Here is an 18669-nt window from a genome sequence, read left to right as displayed (position 1 = left end):
CCTGCTTCTGATGCAGGGGCGCGTTGAAACCCAGTTACTTCACTGGATTCAGGATTGATGGGAGTTCAGGTAAGCTTGACTATTCAGGTAAGGCTCTGTAAAAGTTCTGTTGCAAGTTCAAAAGTCCATGCTTAATAATAATGTTCATTGTCTTTTTGCAGCAAGCTCTAATGCTTATGTCTTTTTTCCCCTTAGGGGCCGGGGTTCGGAATGCCGGAGATATGGCGCCGACCTGAAGTGAAACGTGCAGTTCCAGTTCCAGTAAATGGCAGGTTAGTTCTGGATGAGCGCTCGGGAATTGTCTTTGAATACGCTCATTCAATGTCTTTGTCTTTTTTCCCCATAGGGGCCGGGGTCCGGAAAATGCCTGGAAGCGGCAAGACCCGAAATGAAATGGGAATGACCCAACAGGTAAGTCTTATTCCCTTCCTTCTCTCACCTCTTATTCTTGTCTTTTTCTCTAGGCTCTGGGAAGTGGCTGTGTATCCGGATGATCGCTGCTGAAGATGGAGGCACCCAGGAAAGGTGAGTGAAATGCAGCGCGGCAGCGATCGTAACGAAATGCTTTTAAAAATGATGTCTTCCTTTTCAGGATCATTGGTGTGATGTCTCCGTGGTGCAGATTTAGCTGGTAAGGTCTCTTGTCTCCCTTTGCAGGTGACCCAGGATGCTGACAGGCGTGGCTGAAGTCCAGATGCAGGAGCTGACATGGTGAGCGTCCAGCTGCGAGGAGCAGAACAACGCGAAGCGTGAGTTGCTGATCAGGTGTGGTTTAAATAGCTTTGGAAGAAGTTCCAAGTGTGTATCCTTTCCCGACCACACCCGGGTGGAAAGTAGTCCCACAGGTAAAGAAATTCCATTCAGGCCTCAAGAGGGCCTGGATGTGGCAGCATGGTCTTCATCAGGTAAGTGCACAGTAAAACACTTGAACATATGTCTAGCTTTATGAGCCTGGCACCTACGGCATCAGGACAGAGGTCCAACATGAGCCTGGCGCCTAAGGCGCCAGGACTGCGTCCAAAGGGCCCCAGCTTGGGCCCGCTGGCACTCCCCTGGGGGAAATGATGCCTGCCTCTGGGGTTGCTGGGTTGGACCTGGCTCCTTGGAGGTAGGCATCATGACAATGCCCACTGTCTATGTGGATGGATGCTCTTACCATGTTGACAACAACGGGGAGAAAGAACTGGTGGCCGGCGTAGGCAATGCATGGGTGAATGAGTCCCCAGAACCCTCCGCTGGATACAAAATTGGTCCCCGAAGTAGTCAGGTGGGAGAATTGATGGCTGTGCATCAGGCCATCCTCACTGCTGGCCAGCATCAACTCCACGAACTGGTCATAATCACAGATTCGGATTATGTACAGAACGGGTTCGTGGAGCACCTGGTTAATTGGAAAACCAGAGGCATGTTATGTGCTAACAACAAACCCTTGAAACATGGGAAGTTGATCCAAAACATTGATGATCTGGTCACATCGAATGGGATGACCATCTACTGGAAAAAGATCAAGGGTCATTCCAAAGTAGAGGGACCAGACAAAACTGGAAATGACTTAGCTGATCAGCTGGCCAAGACCGGGGCCATCCAAGGGGATCTAATTGAGATTGAGTCCCTGTTGGGGGAAATCCAGGTCACTACTATCACTAGGTCCCAGACAAATGCTCACAATGATCTTTCAACTGCCCAATGGAGCAAGGAGACCCCTGATGCTGATTTGATTACAGCTCAGAAGGGGGATCCAATTATTGGTAAGTTTTACCAACACATTGAGGACCCTGAGAACTTTCCCCTGACGGATACCGATTACATTGGGAAAGAGGACCTAAGAGTGTTGGTGAAATGTCCAAAAATGTTCTGGATCCAAGACGGTTTGCTGGTAAGGAAATCCAAAGCTGGCCATGATCAGTGGGTGGTTCCTACCTCATTCCGAAGCCTGATGTTAAGTCACGCCCATGATGCGGCCACCGCCGGTCATAGGGGGTTTCACACAACACTGGAAATCTTAAGAGAGGTTGCATACTGGCCACACATGGGGCAGGACCTTGACCAATACTTGAAGGGGTGTCTTGTGTGTGCACAATTTCAGCCATCATCCCTCACGCACCGTGCACCCCTCCAAAAGAGGGGGATGACACTGCCATGGTCAGATTTGCAAATCGACTTTGTAGGCCCTGTGATTCGCTCGTCTAGAGGAAACAAGTACATGTTGACCGTTACATGCTTGTTTACCAAGTGGGTGGAATGTCTCCCAGCCCCAAATTGCAAGGCAGAAACAGCAGCTGCCCTGATGATTAACCACATCTTTTCCCGTTTTGGTCTACCTCAAAGGATTGAGTCAGACAGGGGTAGCCACTTCACCAGTGAAGTAATGACAAAGATGTGGGAGATACTGGGGGTCAAGAGAAAGCTACACATTGCTTACAGGCCAGCTTCTTCTGGGGCAGTCGAGAGATATAACCGAACCATTGTGAGCATATTAAAGAAGTTTGTGGCAGATTCTGGGCCAAGTTGGGATATCCGATTACCTCTGGTCCTAATGGCCATCAGATCTACCCCTTCATCTGCAACCAAAATGTCACCATTCGAGTTGATGACTGGACGCAAGATGGTGCTTCTGCAGCATTTGCTCTACAGGACCCAAGAGCAGACACTAATAAATGCCTCCACAACTCATGAGTATGTGGAGAATTTAAGGAAACAACTTCAACATGCTTTTGCCTATGCTCAGCGGAATCTAGAAAGATCAGCTAAGAGTATGAAGACCCACTATGACCTGAAAACTTCCAGGAAGGAATATCAGGTGGGGGACCGGGTCTATTTATACAATTTCAAAAGGAACCAGGCCAAACAGCGAACATTTTTGCCTACATGGAAGGGACCGTTTGAGATTATAGACAAGATCTCCCCTGTGGCCTACAAGATCCGCATCCCCAAAGGCGGTTTGGCAGAGGGGGAAGCCAAGTGGGTCCACATCAACCAGTTGAAGTGTTGCCATCCCAGGCACACTCTGCAACAACTGGAGGAGTCCTCTGCAATCCCAGAGGGTACCGCTCCAGAGTAATTCAATTCCAACCCTAAAATATCCTACATATAGCCTATCAAATTCTGTGTTTCTCAAGTTTATGTGTTCCTGTCTCTTAATTTAAAAAAATGTGCATGTTCATAGCTGTTGAGTTCTAAAATATATATGCCACCCCACTATATCAATGGTGGGGGAGAAATGTCCATGAATAGGTATTGGCGCTCTTCCTTTGTCGTACTAGGAGAAAGAAAACCTGGAGACTGGCCAAGGAGGACGATCCGGAGACCAGGAGCAGAGACACAAGGGGCCCGGGGTACCGCCCAATATTCCCATCAGGACCGGCGAGGAGAACCAATCGATCAGTACCGGATGGAGGAAAAGATACTGAACTGTGCCATTTGCAGAATTGGGAGAAGATTATGCGGACATACCAGTACATGGGTCAAAACACTCTTTGCACCCGACTCCCCATCGACTCAGATTTAAAGTGCCGTCGGGTGGGGGGGCTTTGTTGGGTGTCCTGACCCACGTTTGAGCTATCATGCTGCAACATTTGGTGCTGTGGGCTTAGAAAATCCAAGATGGCCAAAAAGCCCACATGTGCGCCAGAATCCAGGAGAACCACGCAGTTTGTGCGCACACCAAGATGGTCACACAAGGTGCCACCCATTTTTGCCTATGTTGTGAGCACAGAAGGGCACAGAGCCTAAAGCCATTGTAAAAGAGGCAATGCTGATTGCCAAAAGCAACCCATAACTGTTGGGAATTCGTTTTCTTCAGGTCAAACATGGCTAATTTATGGGCACAAAATTATTTTACTGCAGACTACACCAATGCCATTTGTTGAACCTGGACAATATACTTCCATGTAATATCTCTTGTTTGAAATGCTTGAATTCAAGACTGATAAAAAAAAAATTGCATGCAGTACCCGCTTTTGACTGAGGGGGGCGCTAGCGGTCTAAACTCTGACAGGGAAACTGCATGTCAGGAGTTGCAGGAGAGGCCTTTACATCAAAGGCTGGGAGTTAATTAAAATCTTAACCACATGCTGTTCCCAGAAGACAATCTGATTTAATTAACAGGCCAAAGGCTGGGAAACCTCTCACCTCCAGAGATTCACACCAGGAGTTAGAATCTCACATGACCTCTTGATTGATAGAAGGCAGACTGGCTAGGAGCCTCCTGGAGACCACACAATAGGCTCTCGCACTTGAATAGAATATGTTGATTTTGACTGTTTCCTGTCAACAAAGGCCTGCCTGCCAGAAGACACATGTGATCACTGACCCACCCAAGTCTTGGAGGCGGACTCCAACACTCAGAGAACTGAATTGAAAGCAAAATATATAGTTTCTAAAAATACTGATAACTCTTTGTAATCAAATGACAGGAATGTATAACTTTGAGAGCCTTAATTAAAAAAATGTACCTTCGATTCAAGCCCAAACTCCAATTTGTGTGATGTTCTGGGGCAAAACCCCGCCATTTATTGATACTACCGACTCTGTGTTTAAACTAGAGACATGGGAATTTACTGGAGTATGTATGGACAGGCCGTCTATATGTGTATAATTTTTAATGAAGAACCAAGGTTGCATAACCCACTAAAATCGAAAATAAGTTGCCATTTTTTAATGCAAGCCCTCAGGAAGAGCAGAGTTTGAACAGAGTATACCTCATGTGATAGGTAATATGTACATGTAATGACAAACCACTATGTATTTGAGAAATGTGTATTTTGATCAAATATAGATTTGTGTGCAATTTGACAGGGGAGTGTCCTTTCTGCAAGCCATTAAATGACATCATTCTGACACACAATCCTGCTCTCCAGTGAGAACGCAAAGAATTCTCCAACCTATCAGAACTCTGAAGGGGTTGGGCCTAGAAAGATAGTCTCTCCACCCACTTTCAAAACACATAAAAAGAGACTGCTGGGACAGGTAGAGACATTCAAATACAGTTACTGCAACGCGCTCTGCCAGACCATACACCATCCAGAAGATACCAGATTCAACACTTAGACTTTAAAACTCCAAATAACTTGATTCAGAACTCAAAGCAAGGGCCTAAACCCACAAACTGAGAACTCTTCTCAGTAGGCCTCAGCATCCAGCAAACCTAACAGCGGTAGCAGCATCCAGGAGCCGTGCAGATCAGCGCTGGGTCCAGAGAAAGCTGTGCAGAAAGATCCAGAAGCAGTGCTGTACCCAGAGAAAGCAGAGCAGTATCCAGAACCAGAGGCCAGAGATCCAGAGTGACCCAGACCGCTGTTAGCAGAACCAGAGAGCTGATCCAGATCACTGTGAAGTGCCGAGACCGGAACCGGAGACCAGATCGCTGTGAAGTGCTGTGCGCAGTGACCGGATCCTTGACAAAGTCGCCTTCCTGTCCAAAATCTCTTGTGAGTACTCAGCAAAACTCAGAACCTATCCCTTAGTTTAATATAATATAATTCAATCTATTTAACCTAAGTAGAACTGTCACCTGTCATTTTCTAGCTGCAAGCTGTAACCTGTCGCTTTGAACTTTTAAAATTTCAAATCCGAAAAACTACCTTTATTTAATTGTCCGTATCTCTGGAACCGTTTGTGCTAGGAACTTGGTTTGACTTTCCTCTGAAAGCTTAGAATCTCCGCTTTTCCGACAAGCTTAGAACCGACTTGCTACTCTTTATACTTTCTCCGCAATCACGATTCACGCATTCGCGAATTTTGCCGCGATTTGCGATTTGGCCCGATTTCTTTACTTGTAAAAAGATAGCTGCTTTTGCCTGAACTGCTAAATTTCGTTTGCCTCTTAAGAACCATCCCCGAATCATTGCTAGAGTGAGCCTGAACTCATATTAACTAGATACCACTCACCCTGAACCTCCTGAAGGGAATTAAAAGCATTTTCAGCATATTTCTCACTGCATTGTCACCATATTCAAAGCATTTTGCCTGTGTTTCAAAACTCCTATCTGTTGTATAAGCTGCTGGGGGGGAATTGAACTGAATTCTATTTGATTGCATTCCTAAGAACTGTGTCATCTTCATCTCCTTACATTGCATAAAAGGAGGAGTGGATTGCCAGAGAAAAGTGATTACATTGTTTTGTTGAAATCATAGCAAGTTATTTTCTGTACTGCAATTTCATTCCACCTTGCATCCATTTGAAACCATAAAAGTATTGTTGCTATCTTATCCATCCTATAACCACTCATCATTGATTATAAAGAAGTGTGATAGTGCCAGACTATCCATTATTGATTACTGCTCAGATTAAGTGTGATATTCAATTATTAATTTATTATAAAGTGTGATATATATATATATTGTTTAAATTCTCAAATAAACCTTTTAACTTGCAAAACAGAACTACTTCTTGGCTCAGTGGGGTCAGGGGGATTCCAAGAGAGGGGTGTTATATAGGGGTAGTCATCCAGAACTCATGAACTGGACATAAAGATATATCAATAAGGGTTTCCATTCAGTATCCGAGACTAGGCATTGACTTAGCTGTAGTGTTGAATTGAATCCTCTTACAGTATCTCATAGCAAAGGGCAAGGATAGGCCTATGCATTTTGGACTAACTGTTCTTCATCAGGGCTTCATGCCCATGCTTTTAAACAAACATCAAACCCCTTCCATCGGAAAACTACAAGTAGTGCAAAATCAGGATTTACTAAAAGAACAATCTACAGTGTGTAAATCCACGAGGGTGGCCTGGAAAGCTTGGGAGGGCTCAGCCGCCACTTTGGAGAAAATTGCATTAGCTTCTGTCGCCCTCTCCAATACTGTAACAGCCCTTGGGGTGTCTTCCCCTTTATAATCAAGCTCAAACAAAAACAGTGAGATGGGGAGAATGTTTTTGCACGCTAAGTTACCAGCTGTCTATCAAACAAAACTGAAACCAGTAAAAAGGAACTCTTTCGATGGTACTGGGAAATTATCTGATGCTGAGATCCTGGAAGGAGCAGGCGAGACATTTTTTGCTCAACCTATTTCCAGAAATCCTGATCCCTTCGATGATGGGAGTTCACAGGTGAGGGGATCCTCACAAACATATAGATATGACATGATATGATATGGCATTTATATTGCGCCTATACACAAGTGTTTCAAGGCGAGAAACCCCCAGCTGGGTTTGAGGCAGTTCTCGATGGATCAAATTCTGGACCAAGCAGTAAAAAAACGGCCCGGTAAAACAAGCCCGTGGATAAGGCTAAAAGGGAACATGTAGTTTCACAGGCTACACACAAAATCAATAATGGGGCCACCACTCTTTTGGCAACCTGCACAACTAAACAAGCTATTACAGGCTGTTTAGGGGTCTGAAAGGGAAATGGATGTGTTTGCAGGAAAATGGTCAGATGTGATCCCGAGAACACAGCACTAACATCAGAAGAGAGTAGGAAAAATAACTTTTGATGGAAACAACGGCTAGGCATCTGATTGTTCTAGTAGGGGCCTTGACTCCCTGACAACCCCCCGGGCCCCTGCTCAACCCATTACTCTTCGATCTTGTCAATGTCCTGTGACTCATTTATGGAGTCTTCAACCGACGGAAGACCGGAAGAGAGAAATAGAACATCGACAACTAGGCACTCACTACAACCAGCTAAACCAGATCTCCTAAACATCATGTCCTCTATAACCATTGACATTGCACCTTTTATTAAGCTATACAAGGCTCTGAATGATACACTGAAGGACCATACTACTCTTTTGGCAATGGTTCACACAAAGTTGGTATTTGTAGAGTGCTTTATAAATGGCCTGGACTCGGGGAGCACAACAGTTCTTAAAACCCCTTCTACCGCCCTAAACTCGTCAGGAAAGAACACGAGGGGAGTAACACAAACAGCAGCATGCAGCTTAAACTATAAAGATCCCCTGGATGAAGGAAGGGGCTTTGTGGGGGCAGAGAATGGAAATACAGATGTTGAGTCATCAGCAAATGCCATGCAACTAGGGCTGCCAAGATATAACCCATACACTAAGATCCTGAGCCCCCAAAGCTTATCTCAGACAAAAAGCTCCCAAAACAAAATATTGGAAAGTATTGTTTGTTTGGCCAAAAAAAAGGTCCCAGTTGCTGCCAAATCGTAAAGTACATCGTCTGTACTGTCCTTTGGAGGTCAAGAACTCTGGGTACCTCCAGAGAAACCTACTGATCACAGAAATCATATGTTTGTAGGAGGAGGCTACCCAGGGTGCACTAGAAGTTGGGTTCTATACTCATCCTCTTTCAAGGGAGGCCGATGGGGATTCCACCAGTGGTTTGCTAGCATTGGACGAAGAAGCCCTGGCCGCAGTAGCCATGGATTTGATGAACATCTTGATTTACTTGACATATGAGGTGGAACTGGAACAACCATCACCGAAAGTTGCCCAAGCATCAGCCGCACTGACAACCAAAGATATGGGATATAAAAAATACACGGCTGGCCATTCCATTCCAGAATTTCTTCTCCAGAGCTGGTCTTTGTTATTGCAACTAAAAGGCAATGATCTCAGTGACAGACACTACATATGGTCTCCTCCTACATACCAACACGTTTCAGGCTTTTTCTATGCAAACAGGTTTTGGTATGGTTAATTAAAGACAATTCAGTCCCTAATAGTCATTAAACTTTAACATCTTCCTGTCTACCGAGTTGGAGGAGGCACTTTCACAGGAAACCAAGGTTTGTCTACCTGACAGCAAATATTTACTCCAATTCATGGCTTGAGGGAGTAAATCCTCCCTCACAACATTGTAAAAATACTGGACAGCCATACCAACTCCCATAGGGAACAAGGAAATAGGCATGGATTACCCAGTGTCAACATCTGGAAGTACAAAGAACCACGTGTGAGCAACCATCAACATCACAACAGCAAAACTGACCAACAGTGAAAGAACTGGCAGCAAAGCAAAAATATTACAAGCACAGCTCAACATGTACTCTGAAAACAGGTGTCACTCAGCTCAGTGATGTGGGCCCAAGTGGGAGATTTGTTTAAATAACTGTCACAAGGTAGCAGTGCCCACTCGCCCACACAGATAAGTTTCTTCATGAGTGCCATATAAACCCTGCTTTACTATTGATTACAGGTTCTGCACACCCACAGTCACGTCTCATGTGTGCCTATGGGTCAACCATGGATGCAGTTTAGGATAAGGACACCAAGTGGGGAGGTGATGTGCTGCAGGTGGCGCAAGGAGGAGACTAGCTGGTGTAGAGATGAGGATAGATATGTCTGACATCGCAGTATGTGAGGTCATAGAGAAGGTTGCCAAGGGAGGAAGACAGAGACATGAACACTTGTAAAATAATCAGCCTGGTCAGGGAGCTTGGACGGAAGATACATGGAAAAGTAGCTCATATAGTGGGCGAGGGAGAACAAAAGTGGGTTATGGAGAAGGGCCGACTGGCAATGAAAGGCCACCTGTGAAAGGTCAATCAGCAGATTCAAATCAATGAAACTAAATGCACAACACACCATGGCATGCAAAGCAGAATGAGACTCATGTCCACAACATCCCCACAAATAATTGCCAACAAGAACATACACATACCCTTTACCAACCACCAGCCCCCCTGTTGGACACCACTGTAAACGTAACTACTCAGGACAATATGCAGCCATTCACTCACCCTCCTATAGACCAAACATCCTGTGCGAGACAGTCCCACTAATTGTGCATGGATACCAGAGTGCACCTGCAGCATCTACAGGGCCAACAGATGAAGACAAGTTGGCGGGAGTGGCCGATGTACCACATGCATGGCCCACAATGTGCACACACACACCATGCAGTTACTCACAGTGCTGGATTAGATCAACAAGTAATATAAAAAAGTCATGCAATACATCCAGGTCTGCACAACATATTGAAATGAACAATAAACAACAAGTGACCTGATTGGGGAACACAGGAGCAGTCCGTCAAGGATACACATGCACATATCTCCGCATATCTGTACAACCCTACATGTAGCAAGTGTAACAAATCTGTCCTGTGGAGTCAATGAACACAAATGTCTAGAACTGTGTCAACAGAGGCGACACTATGAAGTGGATCAGCCGAAGATGTGAAGACCTTACAGAATGCACAGAGAATGTATGTCGTACAATAGCATGTACATCAAGAATCTGTGAAAAACTGTCATTGGCTCAAGTCTGACAAGTGCTGCACAATCCCTTCCATTTTTGTTGTCAATTGTGCAAGTGCATCCTCCAATTCATACACACACATGCATGTGGACAGACACACTTCTGCAGTGACATTTACTGTGACTCAATGATCACACCCTCAGCTTCCAAATACATGGAATGCATACAAAGACTGTGGAGACCAATTATACAGACATGACAAAAGAGACAGTGTACATCCTTACCTGCTGACAGAGCTGGCCTGATGTAATTCCCTCATCACCTCCACTGGAAACGGTACCTCCAAATTTATGAAAGGAGGGCCAGTGCCTAGCAGAGGGTATGGGGAGTAGGGACGTGAAAGGGTGCAGAGCAGACCTCCCAGGGAGTGCAGTCACCGGATGAATCAATCACTGCAACAACATGGGTCATAGTATTACACAAGTCATAGGGGAGGATGCATGTCAATATCCACATAAGTGGAATAAAAATCATCAAAAAAAAAAAATCCCCTTCATGGGCTCATGTACATCACAGCAACAGTGGTTCAAGAGGCATGGGTGTGCTGGGCCCCCCATCCTGCGGTTGACCTGTTGGTGGTTGTGGTGGTTGATCCAATCCTCGAAATTGCCAAGGCCTGGTCTTCATTGTCCATGGCCAACTGTGACACGGATGCATGCACCAGCACACCAATGGCGGTGAGGTCTTGATGTGTTCCCTCACCAATGGCAACAGAGTTGCTGTGACAGTGTCTGTCTCAAGGCAGCCATCTCCTCATGGAGATGTGTTCTTGTGGCAGAGTTTGTCATGTATAGCTTTCCTCGAGGCTCCCATCTCACGACTCAGGGCCTCTCTATGTGCCCAAGCATCTGCATGCAGGGACTCCTGAAGACACCTCAGATCAGTCCATCGGCCCCTGATGTTGACCTCTATGCCCAGTCTTTGTGAGCAGCCTGAGAACTGCATGACCTGCAGCTATTACTCTACCTGGGCTGCTGGTGGGGTCATGTTCTTGGAAATTTTTTCCATGCCCTCTGCAATTTTGTCCAACACATTTCCATGTCGGATGGAGGCATACAACATTTGCTGCTCCCACACTGTCTCTTCAGCCTGCACACGTCCACCATGTGTGAGGGCCCACAGTGGCCTGATGCAAGGGACCATGACCATTGCTGCGGTGCCGCTCTGTTGGCTGCAGGTCTGCAACCCTCCAATGGACATCAGCACCACAACCTGATGTCAACTCATGGGATGGTGGCCTTGCAGCGATAACCTCCACAGACCTGGGGCCCACCACTGACTGGCTTTATGAAGCCAGCTTCACAGACTCAATGGTCCATTCTGATCTGCCCTTTGAGGCACTCACCTTCTCCCTCTATGAGGCAAACACATCTGGTACAGCATCCCAATCAGCTGAGTCAGAAGAGCCCATAGAGGCCGCAGCATGACTGATGGTCTGTAGCATCAGTGGGTCTTCATGCCGAACAACACCTTGGCCTGCACTGGTGATCTGACGTACAAATGGCTCTTCTTCCTCCTCCTTCACCTCTGCATCTGATGCATCCTCACCTGCATATGGACAGAGGATGGCATTTTGTGTCACGTGCCTGCAAAATGAATGCACATGTGCATGTCATTGCAGACACACACACAATGTCAGGACTTGCGAGCCTCTTACCTTGTGACTCCCCACACTATGAGACGTAAGCCACGGATTGATGGCATTTGTTGACATGCAGCATCCCCCCTCCATGTCTGTCCATTCCATCAGTGGACACATTGACGTACGAAAGTAGCATTCACCTTTCCGGATGGTCCCAGCAACTGTCATGTCAGCCATCACATGGCATCAGTCAGCCACCCAGGTGCACATATACTTCCACCATTAAAACATGACACACAATACAAGATTTCAACTGAGAAGTGGACAACCATATCCAGTCAATACACACACATGTTTACTATTCAACCATTTAGCACCATCACTACATATGCTGCATGCCTGAGATGGTAAAGTGTCAAATCCTTTTAAAAGTACTCCCATGGATGCATATGGACATGGCATACATGCATTCACACACCATTCCCATCCACTCCATCCACCCAACACCACATCCACTGCCACATTTCAACTTAATGCAATCATGTACCCTGTCCAGGACAGGATAGCCCATTGCATCGCTAGGCTGAGGGCAATCCATGTACAATGAACAACATGATGTGTACATCAAAGATTGGGAGCTGTCACAATCACAAACCTCTCAGTGTATAGCATACAGTATTTTACGGGAAAGTGACCACACATTTGACTGTCACTGTGTGCTGTGTGACATCAATGTCAACACCAGGTCTCCTGGCACGTTGTGTTTGGATCCATGTCGGCGTGAGTCTCCTGCTGTATGCCTAGCAGAAGTCAGGGAGATGCATAGTAATTAGACATCGTGTGCGATGACAGTGCCATTCACGATATTGTCATTTGATTCGATGACAGGCCATGAGTGAATGACCAACAGTCATTGACTGTTGTTTCAATGACACTGTCAGCAAACGGCCACTCATCTCATAGAATGCACACTGCTACTGCACATCTTGGGTGTATTTTGATCACCATATTTGACCTTGACATGTGTGGTGGCACAACTTGGTATCCCATTGCACCAGCACTACACCAATACTGCCTTAAATAGTGAATTGTGAAAGTGTTCTTATGCATCTACTATAACGCTTACCTGGTGTCTTGCAGGGATGGAAGGGTACCAACCTTACCATCGGAGTTGGAGGAAACCTCGGGATTGTGATGTGGTGAATAATACCTAAACCTCTTGATTGAGCAAACACGTGTGGTGTAAATTAAGCACACCCGTCCTTGCATCCAAAGAGATAGGATGCTGTGGTTGAGAAGGAGCCAATAAGCTGCTATGAGGATTGGCATTTCTCCCAAAATTCCTATTTGTTCCTGGAAGGCTCTGTAGCAGGAGACAATGGGACAACTAAGTATTGTGTGAACCAATATGACCTACCCACATCCTGTACAATAACCTCTCCTAATTAACTATTAAGGGGCTTACCAGGATTATTACTGTGGTGCACAGCAAGTTGATGCGAAGAGGGTGCAACTCACATATACCCGTTGAGCAATTAATGCATGGATGTTGACCGCCGTACAGTTTGAACTTTCGGCTGAGCAAACCCGCACCACAGATTGACACTGTGTTTGGCAATAGAGTTGCCTCAAATTGATCCATCTGGAGCATTTTCTTTTGTAATACCCGTTCCTTCATCGGGAGAGGCGCCCTTTGATTTATTTGTTTCCCATTGGCGAGAGACTGGCATTCGTCACCCGTAGACGCTCCTAGAAGGTTCACCATTTGAAGCCCCCAGTGTTTTGGCCATTGAGGTTGCCAGAAAAAACCCAGTCATCATGGTGTTGAGGAGATTTTTGGATGTTTTAGATTCCCCTGAAGAATGTTCACCCTAGATGGGGTAGTGAAGAACAGAAACATGTTGGGATTGACATTTTAATGACACATTGAGATTCTTCTGTTTTGCTATGTGATATCTTCTGTGTCCTGTAAAATTGTATGAATTGTGTTTGATGTCTTAGAATTTGTTGTGTCTTTTGTTAAAAGCTGCACTGTGTCATGTGAGGGTTGTTTTAATGCTTTAATAGTTGTTGTAACACATTGATTAAATATTTTGTAAATTAATCTGAGCACGCAGTCCATTTTTTCAGGGCTTGCAGTGCCGGAAGATTCAACAGAGGTTCTAAATCCTGGTGGGATGGTGTGAGTGGAGAAAAATAATTATCTTACTCTTTATCTTATTTTGTATATTGACCTCCCTGTTGGTGGAGAAAGATGGAATTTTCTGAATAGGGATTTTGTTTACCTATTTGAACATACTGAGCAATGAATAGTGACAGGCCACAAGAATGTAACATGCAACAGTACATGTAGGTGTTGAATGAATTGGCCATGGCACAGAGGATTACCTGTGCACAGAGGAACACCATGTGGGTGATTTGTGCCTTTCAGGGGGGGGCACATCATGGAATTTAGCTATTTGCACATATTATTGATACTGATACCCTGCATGTGTCTACAGTCACACACTGTAGGCCAGCAAAATGTGATGTGTACTGTCACAAACAGGTGCCACACATTTCCACCAGACAGGATAATCCCAGAATGAAGGACATGTGACATGAGTTTAAACATTAGCAAACATGCATTCCCAAAGAAAGTTATACAATGGCAGCCAGAAGCAACACTACAAAAATATGGTGGGTCATACATGGACGCTGAAACATATGATGCACAAGAAAAGCTACTCACGAGGTGTGTATTCATAGTTCTCCGAGCGTACCACTCCTGATGAATTGACTCATAGCCTCTTCATTCGGTGTCAGCTGCTCTTCCTCTGGTGGGCCACTCAATTGTCCAGTGCAGAGGCCAGGTTCACACTGATCTTGTACTTGGTCCTATGTGTGAGATAAATCCACTGCTTTTGAATTTATTCAGCAGTGCACATCACCACACCTACAACATTGATCTGGTCTGTGACCCGCTGCAAATGCACCATCCCTTTTTGGCCCGAGGTGCCCTAGGTGGTGGTGCATCCCCTGTCTGTGACCACGTTGGCATCCAAGTGCTGGGTCATCTGTAGCCTGGGGCCTGCCACATTCTCCTGGGGCTGGAGCAGGCGTGTCTTCACCATGTCCCCAACCCCATCTGCTCCCTTTCCCTCTTGGGACTTTTCACACATGTATCCGGTGTTAAGGATGAATGGAAGGCACAGCAAGATATTGTTCTGGGCAATACGAGGATGGGAACAGTCTATGTGTTGTGCAACATAGATAAATGGGCCAGCAAGGCTCCAATGTACCCCAAAGAAAAATATATTGTACGTGATAGCACTCCAAGAATCATAAAATGCATATGCGATATCGGAAAGCTTACAAAATACAAAACATGCTTTACGCGATACACAGAGGCACCCTGAGACCCACATAATGCATATGCGACACACTGTAGTCCTCAAAAAGTACAAAAATCCATACGCATATGGGCAGAGGCAACCCCCAAAAAATGATGCAGTACACATTACCTGAAGGAAACAGCTTGTGTAGCTCTCCCAAATATGTATGCAATACTCGTCCAGATTGTACCTTCATGCGCACGACTAGCGATGCGCATCATGCGCCTTATTTTGCACCCTCATTGCAATGAGGCACATAGGTGTGATGCATAGGCACGCTGCATCCCTCTGCATAGGCTGTTACTTACTCATTGAGGGCTTTTACTCTCTGTTGTTGTGAATGCGTGATGCACACCAAAGTTCCTCCTGCCTGCAACCTGTTGTTCTTGCCTCCTATGGCCCTGCCTTAACTCACTCGCTCCTAACTGCTGCTCCCTGGTCGAGTGTGATTGTCCACTTGTGTCCAGTACTGTCTTGGAGTGCCAGCTGTGCCACTTTTGCCTATACTCCTGTGTTGGGCCTGTGACCACCCCTTCTGTACTTGGGATTTCCACCTGCAAACCACCATCACAGCTCCACAGCACCTACCCAGGACCTGGGAAATTCATACCTGCCTCGGGGTGCCCTGTCTGCCCCATCTGAATACTCTGAGTGCACCATCAAGTGTCGAGGCAGAGGGCTGCCAACTTCACCATCACTGAAGGTGGCATCCTGGTGGATTGGGTCCTGGGCATCTATGATGCCCTCTTTAGCCCAGCAACACAGCTGGACAGCAACGCAAGGATGAAGATCTGGGATGACATCACAGCTGCCATCATCGCGGAGGGTCGGGCAGACTGCGAAGGACATGATCGGAATTAATGGGATGACCTTAAGTCCCGTAGCCATTCCAAGTTGGTGCCAGCCCTCACCAGGGAACCCACCATGGAGTTATACCATGTAGGCTGCCACTGGTTCACTCTGGTAGAGCCGGAGGTTTCTATTCGGACCTTCACTTGTGTGAAGGCTGCTTGTGAGTACCCATGTGGAGAAATGCTCTACAGCAAATGTGTGGCATGCATGTTGGCAGAAGCAACTTCTTGTTTCCAGCTTGTGTGTGGTGTGAGAGGCAGCAGCTTGCTGTCTCATGCCAATGCTGTGCATATGCGGCATCAGGCATTATATACTGGCGTTTGCATGGGTATTGCCAAATCTTTCAACAATGGCTTATTGCACTGTGAAATCATGGCAAAGTGCTGGCACAGCAAGGGATGCAGACATGCTATGTTGAGGACATGTGAGGGATGTGCATGATGGACAATTCCATGTTTGGCACACCTGACAGTGTGTAGGTAAGATTTGCACAGAACTGGCAAATCCTCCTTTCCCGGTTCAACCCCAGAGTTTTTTGCTTTACAAGTGGGATATTTTTCATTACTACCTCAGTGAATATGAACCTTTTTCCACACTCACATAATCTTTAACTCTTTTTATGGGTGTCATTTTTAAGACTATCTATAGTGTCTTTTTAAAGTTAACCTCTTTAACAACTTACTAGCAATAAGTGCCTGTTGTTGTTGGGTTGCCCTCGGGGCGCCCCTTTTTACCTTTCTTGTGCTAACCTTAAGTGAACTACAGTTCCCTCTGGTAGAAAGGATCTTTGGATCCCTTTTACAGTTTGTTTAGTGAAACCAGAACCCCCCCACCCCCACCTTATGTGGAGTGCTGGGGAGATACAATGTAACCCCTTTCACACTAGAACTGTAACAATTCTGTTACAGAGACAAGCTCACCTTCAATGGCTGGTGGCAGTGATAACTTGCATTAATTTGGTGCACCTTTACCTCGGGCTGTGTTCACAGCTGCAGTAAAGGGACCCAAGGGTGTCAATTGTTACCAAAATGGCCCCTGTCTTCTTTTTTTGCAACTCTAGTGTTTGTTGTTGTTTCTTGTTCCTTCCCCTGACATCCAGGGCAGGAAATTCATTTTTTTATTTTTGTCTTTGGCGGGAGCCCCAGGTTCCAGTCTGTCTTTAAGAGAAGGAAGGAGTCCAAAGCTCCACAGGCCTTTGTTTTACGCCATGCCTGAATTGGGACAAATCCCAGTAAGGGGTTGGCTGTCCTGATTGGAAAACCAGACCGCCCCTTCTTGTAAAATGCGGGGAGAGAACGCAGATGTTGTGCTGTAATTCATGATAAATACTGCAGACCTGGAAGCTGAAGACATGTCGACCACTGGAACCAAAACCGAAGAGGAAGATGAAGGAAAAGTGGCTGAAATGATTTCCAGCGACTGGAGAGCCTGCAGTGTAACCGGAGCCTGCTGTTGCCCCTCCTTCCAATCAATCTGGGGACTCCGAAAATGACGACCCCTACTCAGATTCAGAGCCTAGTGAAACCCACTAGACTTAAGAAGACCTGCCTTTTGAGCCTCCCCGCGCCATCCCGCGCATTGCTGTGACCTTGAGTTGTTGCAATACCCCAATACCCTGGGAGCTCAAGCCATCTTACGTTGAACGGTCTTCCGAATTCCGAATCTCACTGAAACCTCGTGGGCATCCTGGTGGATCTCCAGAGACACGAATTGAGTCTGAAAAGTCCCCTCAACAAAGTGCTGGACCTTTAAAATGATGAGAATTTAACCACGATTTTCTGTCTTCTTCTGTGCTACTTGAAAAGGTGCAAAATTCGCAGAATCACATTCAGCCGCGAGGGAAACCTTGTCTAGAGCCTTCTTCATCAATCCTTGCTGCAAAATCCCTTCTGAGGTCTTGTTTTCAGACTCCATGACAAGGAATCCATTGACTGGGTATTTGGCTGCAGACCCTGATGTTCTCCTGCTGCAAAAGCTTCTTCAATGTTGAGGTACTGTGTTGGCTTGGGTATGTACTTACCTTAAGCCTTTTAAGATTTCTGTGTAGTTGAGTGGTGTTTTCTGTGGTTTGGAGGTCCCTCGTCCAGTGCACCCAGTCCCACTGCTAGAATCCTGCTAGTGTGTCTTCTGCGAAGCCCCTGGACCCTCTTCTAACTCTAAAGTGAAATACTTACCTCTTTGCCCAGTTTTCCTAAGGAACTCTGACTTTTGCTACTAAAGAACCTATTCTGACACTGACTGCTGGTCACTAATCCTAGTGACCCCCCTTCTGCCACTGAGAACACTCATGCTCCAAGAATAAGGGAAAGACTGTCAACGGATTGAGACTTCTGCCCAGAAAAGAAAATAAGTGTTTCAAAGTTACTTGTAAAGAGTTGGTTGGTAACTGTAATTCGAAGTGTGAACAGTTACAAACGTTCTTACTGATCTTGAATGTGTGATATACTATTCTTAAAAGTATGGTTAACATCTTTTCTTGCTTAGCCACTGTTTTGCCAGTCTAATGGAAAGTAGATGTGAAGGTATTTATTTCTCCCGTGATAAGGTTTTGCCTCTTACCAAAAGTAAAGTGTTGGTATCACCAGATTAGTCCTTTGTGGATAATTGTATGAGTGTCCCCCAACTGGGTCTTGCTTCCCCTGGATTGCTGTTAGACTGTCCTTAATAAGTCTGCATTAGGTTGTTGCCTA

Source organism: Ambystoma mexicanum, chromosome 5q (assembly GCF_040938575.1).
Source record: "Ambystoma mexicanum isolate Mex_15411 chromosome 5q, UKY_AmexF1_1, whole genome shotgun sequence".
NCBI classification, from domain to species: domain Eukaryota; kingdom Metazoa; phylum Chordata; class Amphibia; order Caudata; family Ambystomatidae; genus Ambystoma; species Ambystoma mexicanum.
The sequence above is the reverse complement of the archived record's forward strand: the minus strand, read 5'-3'. Positions refer to the sequence as shown.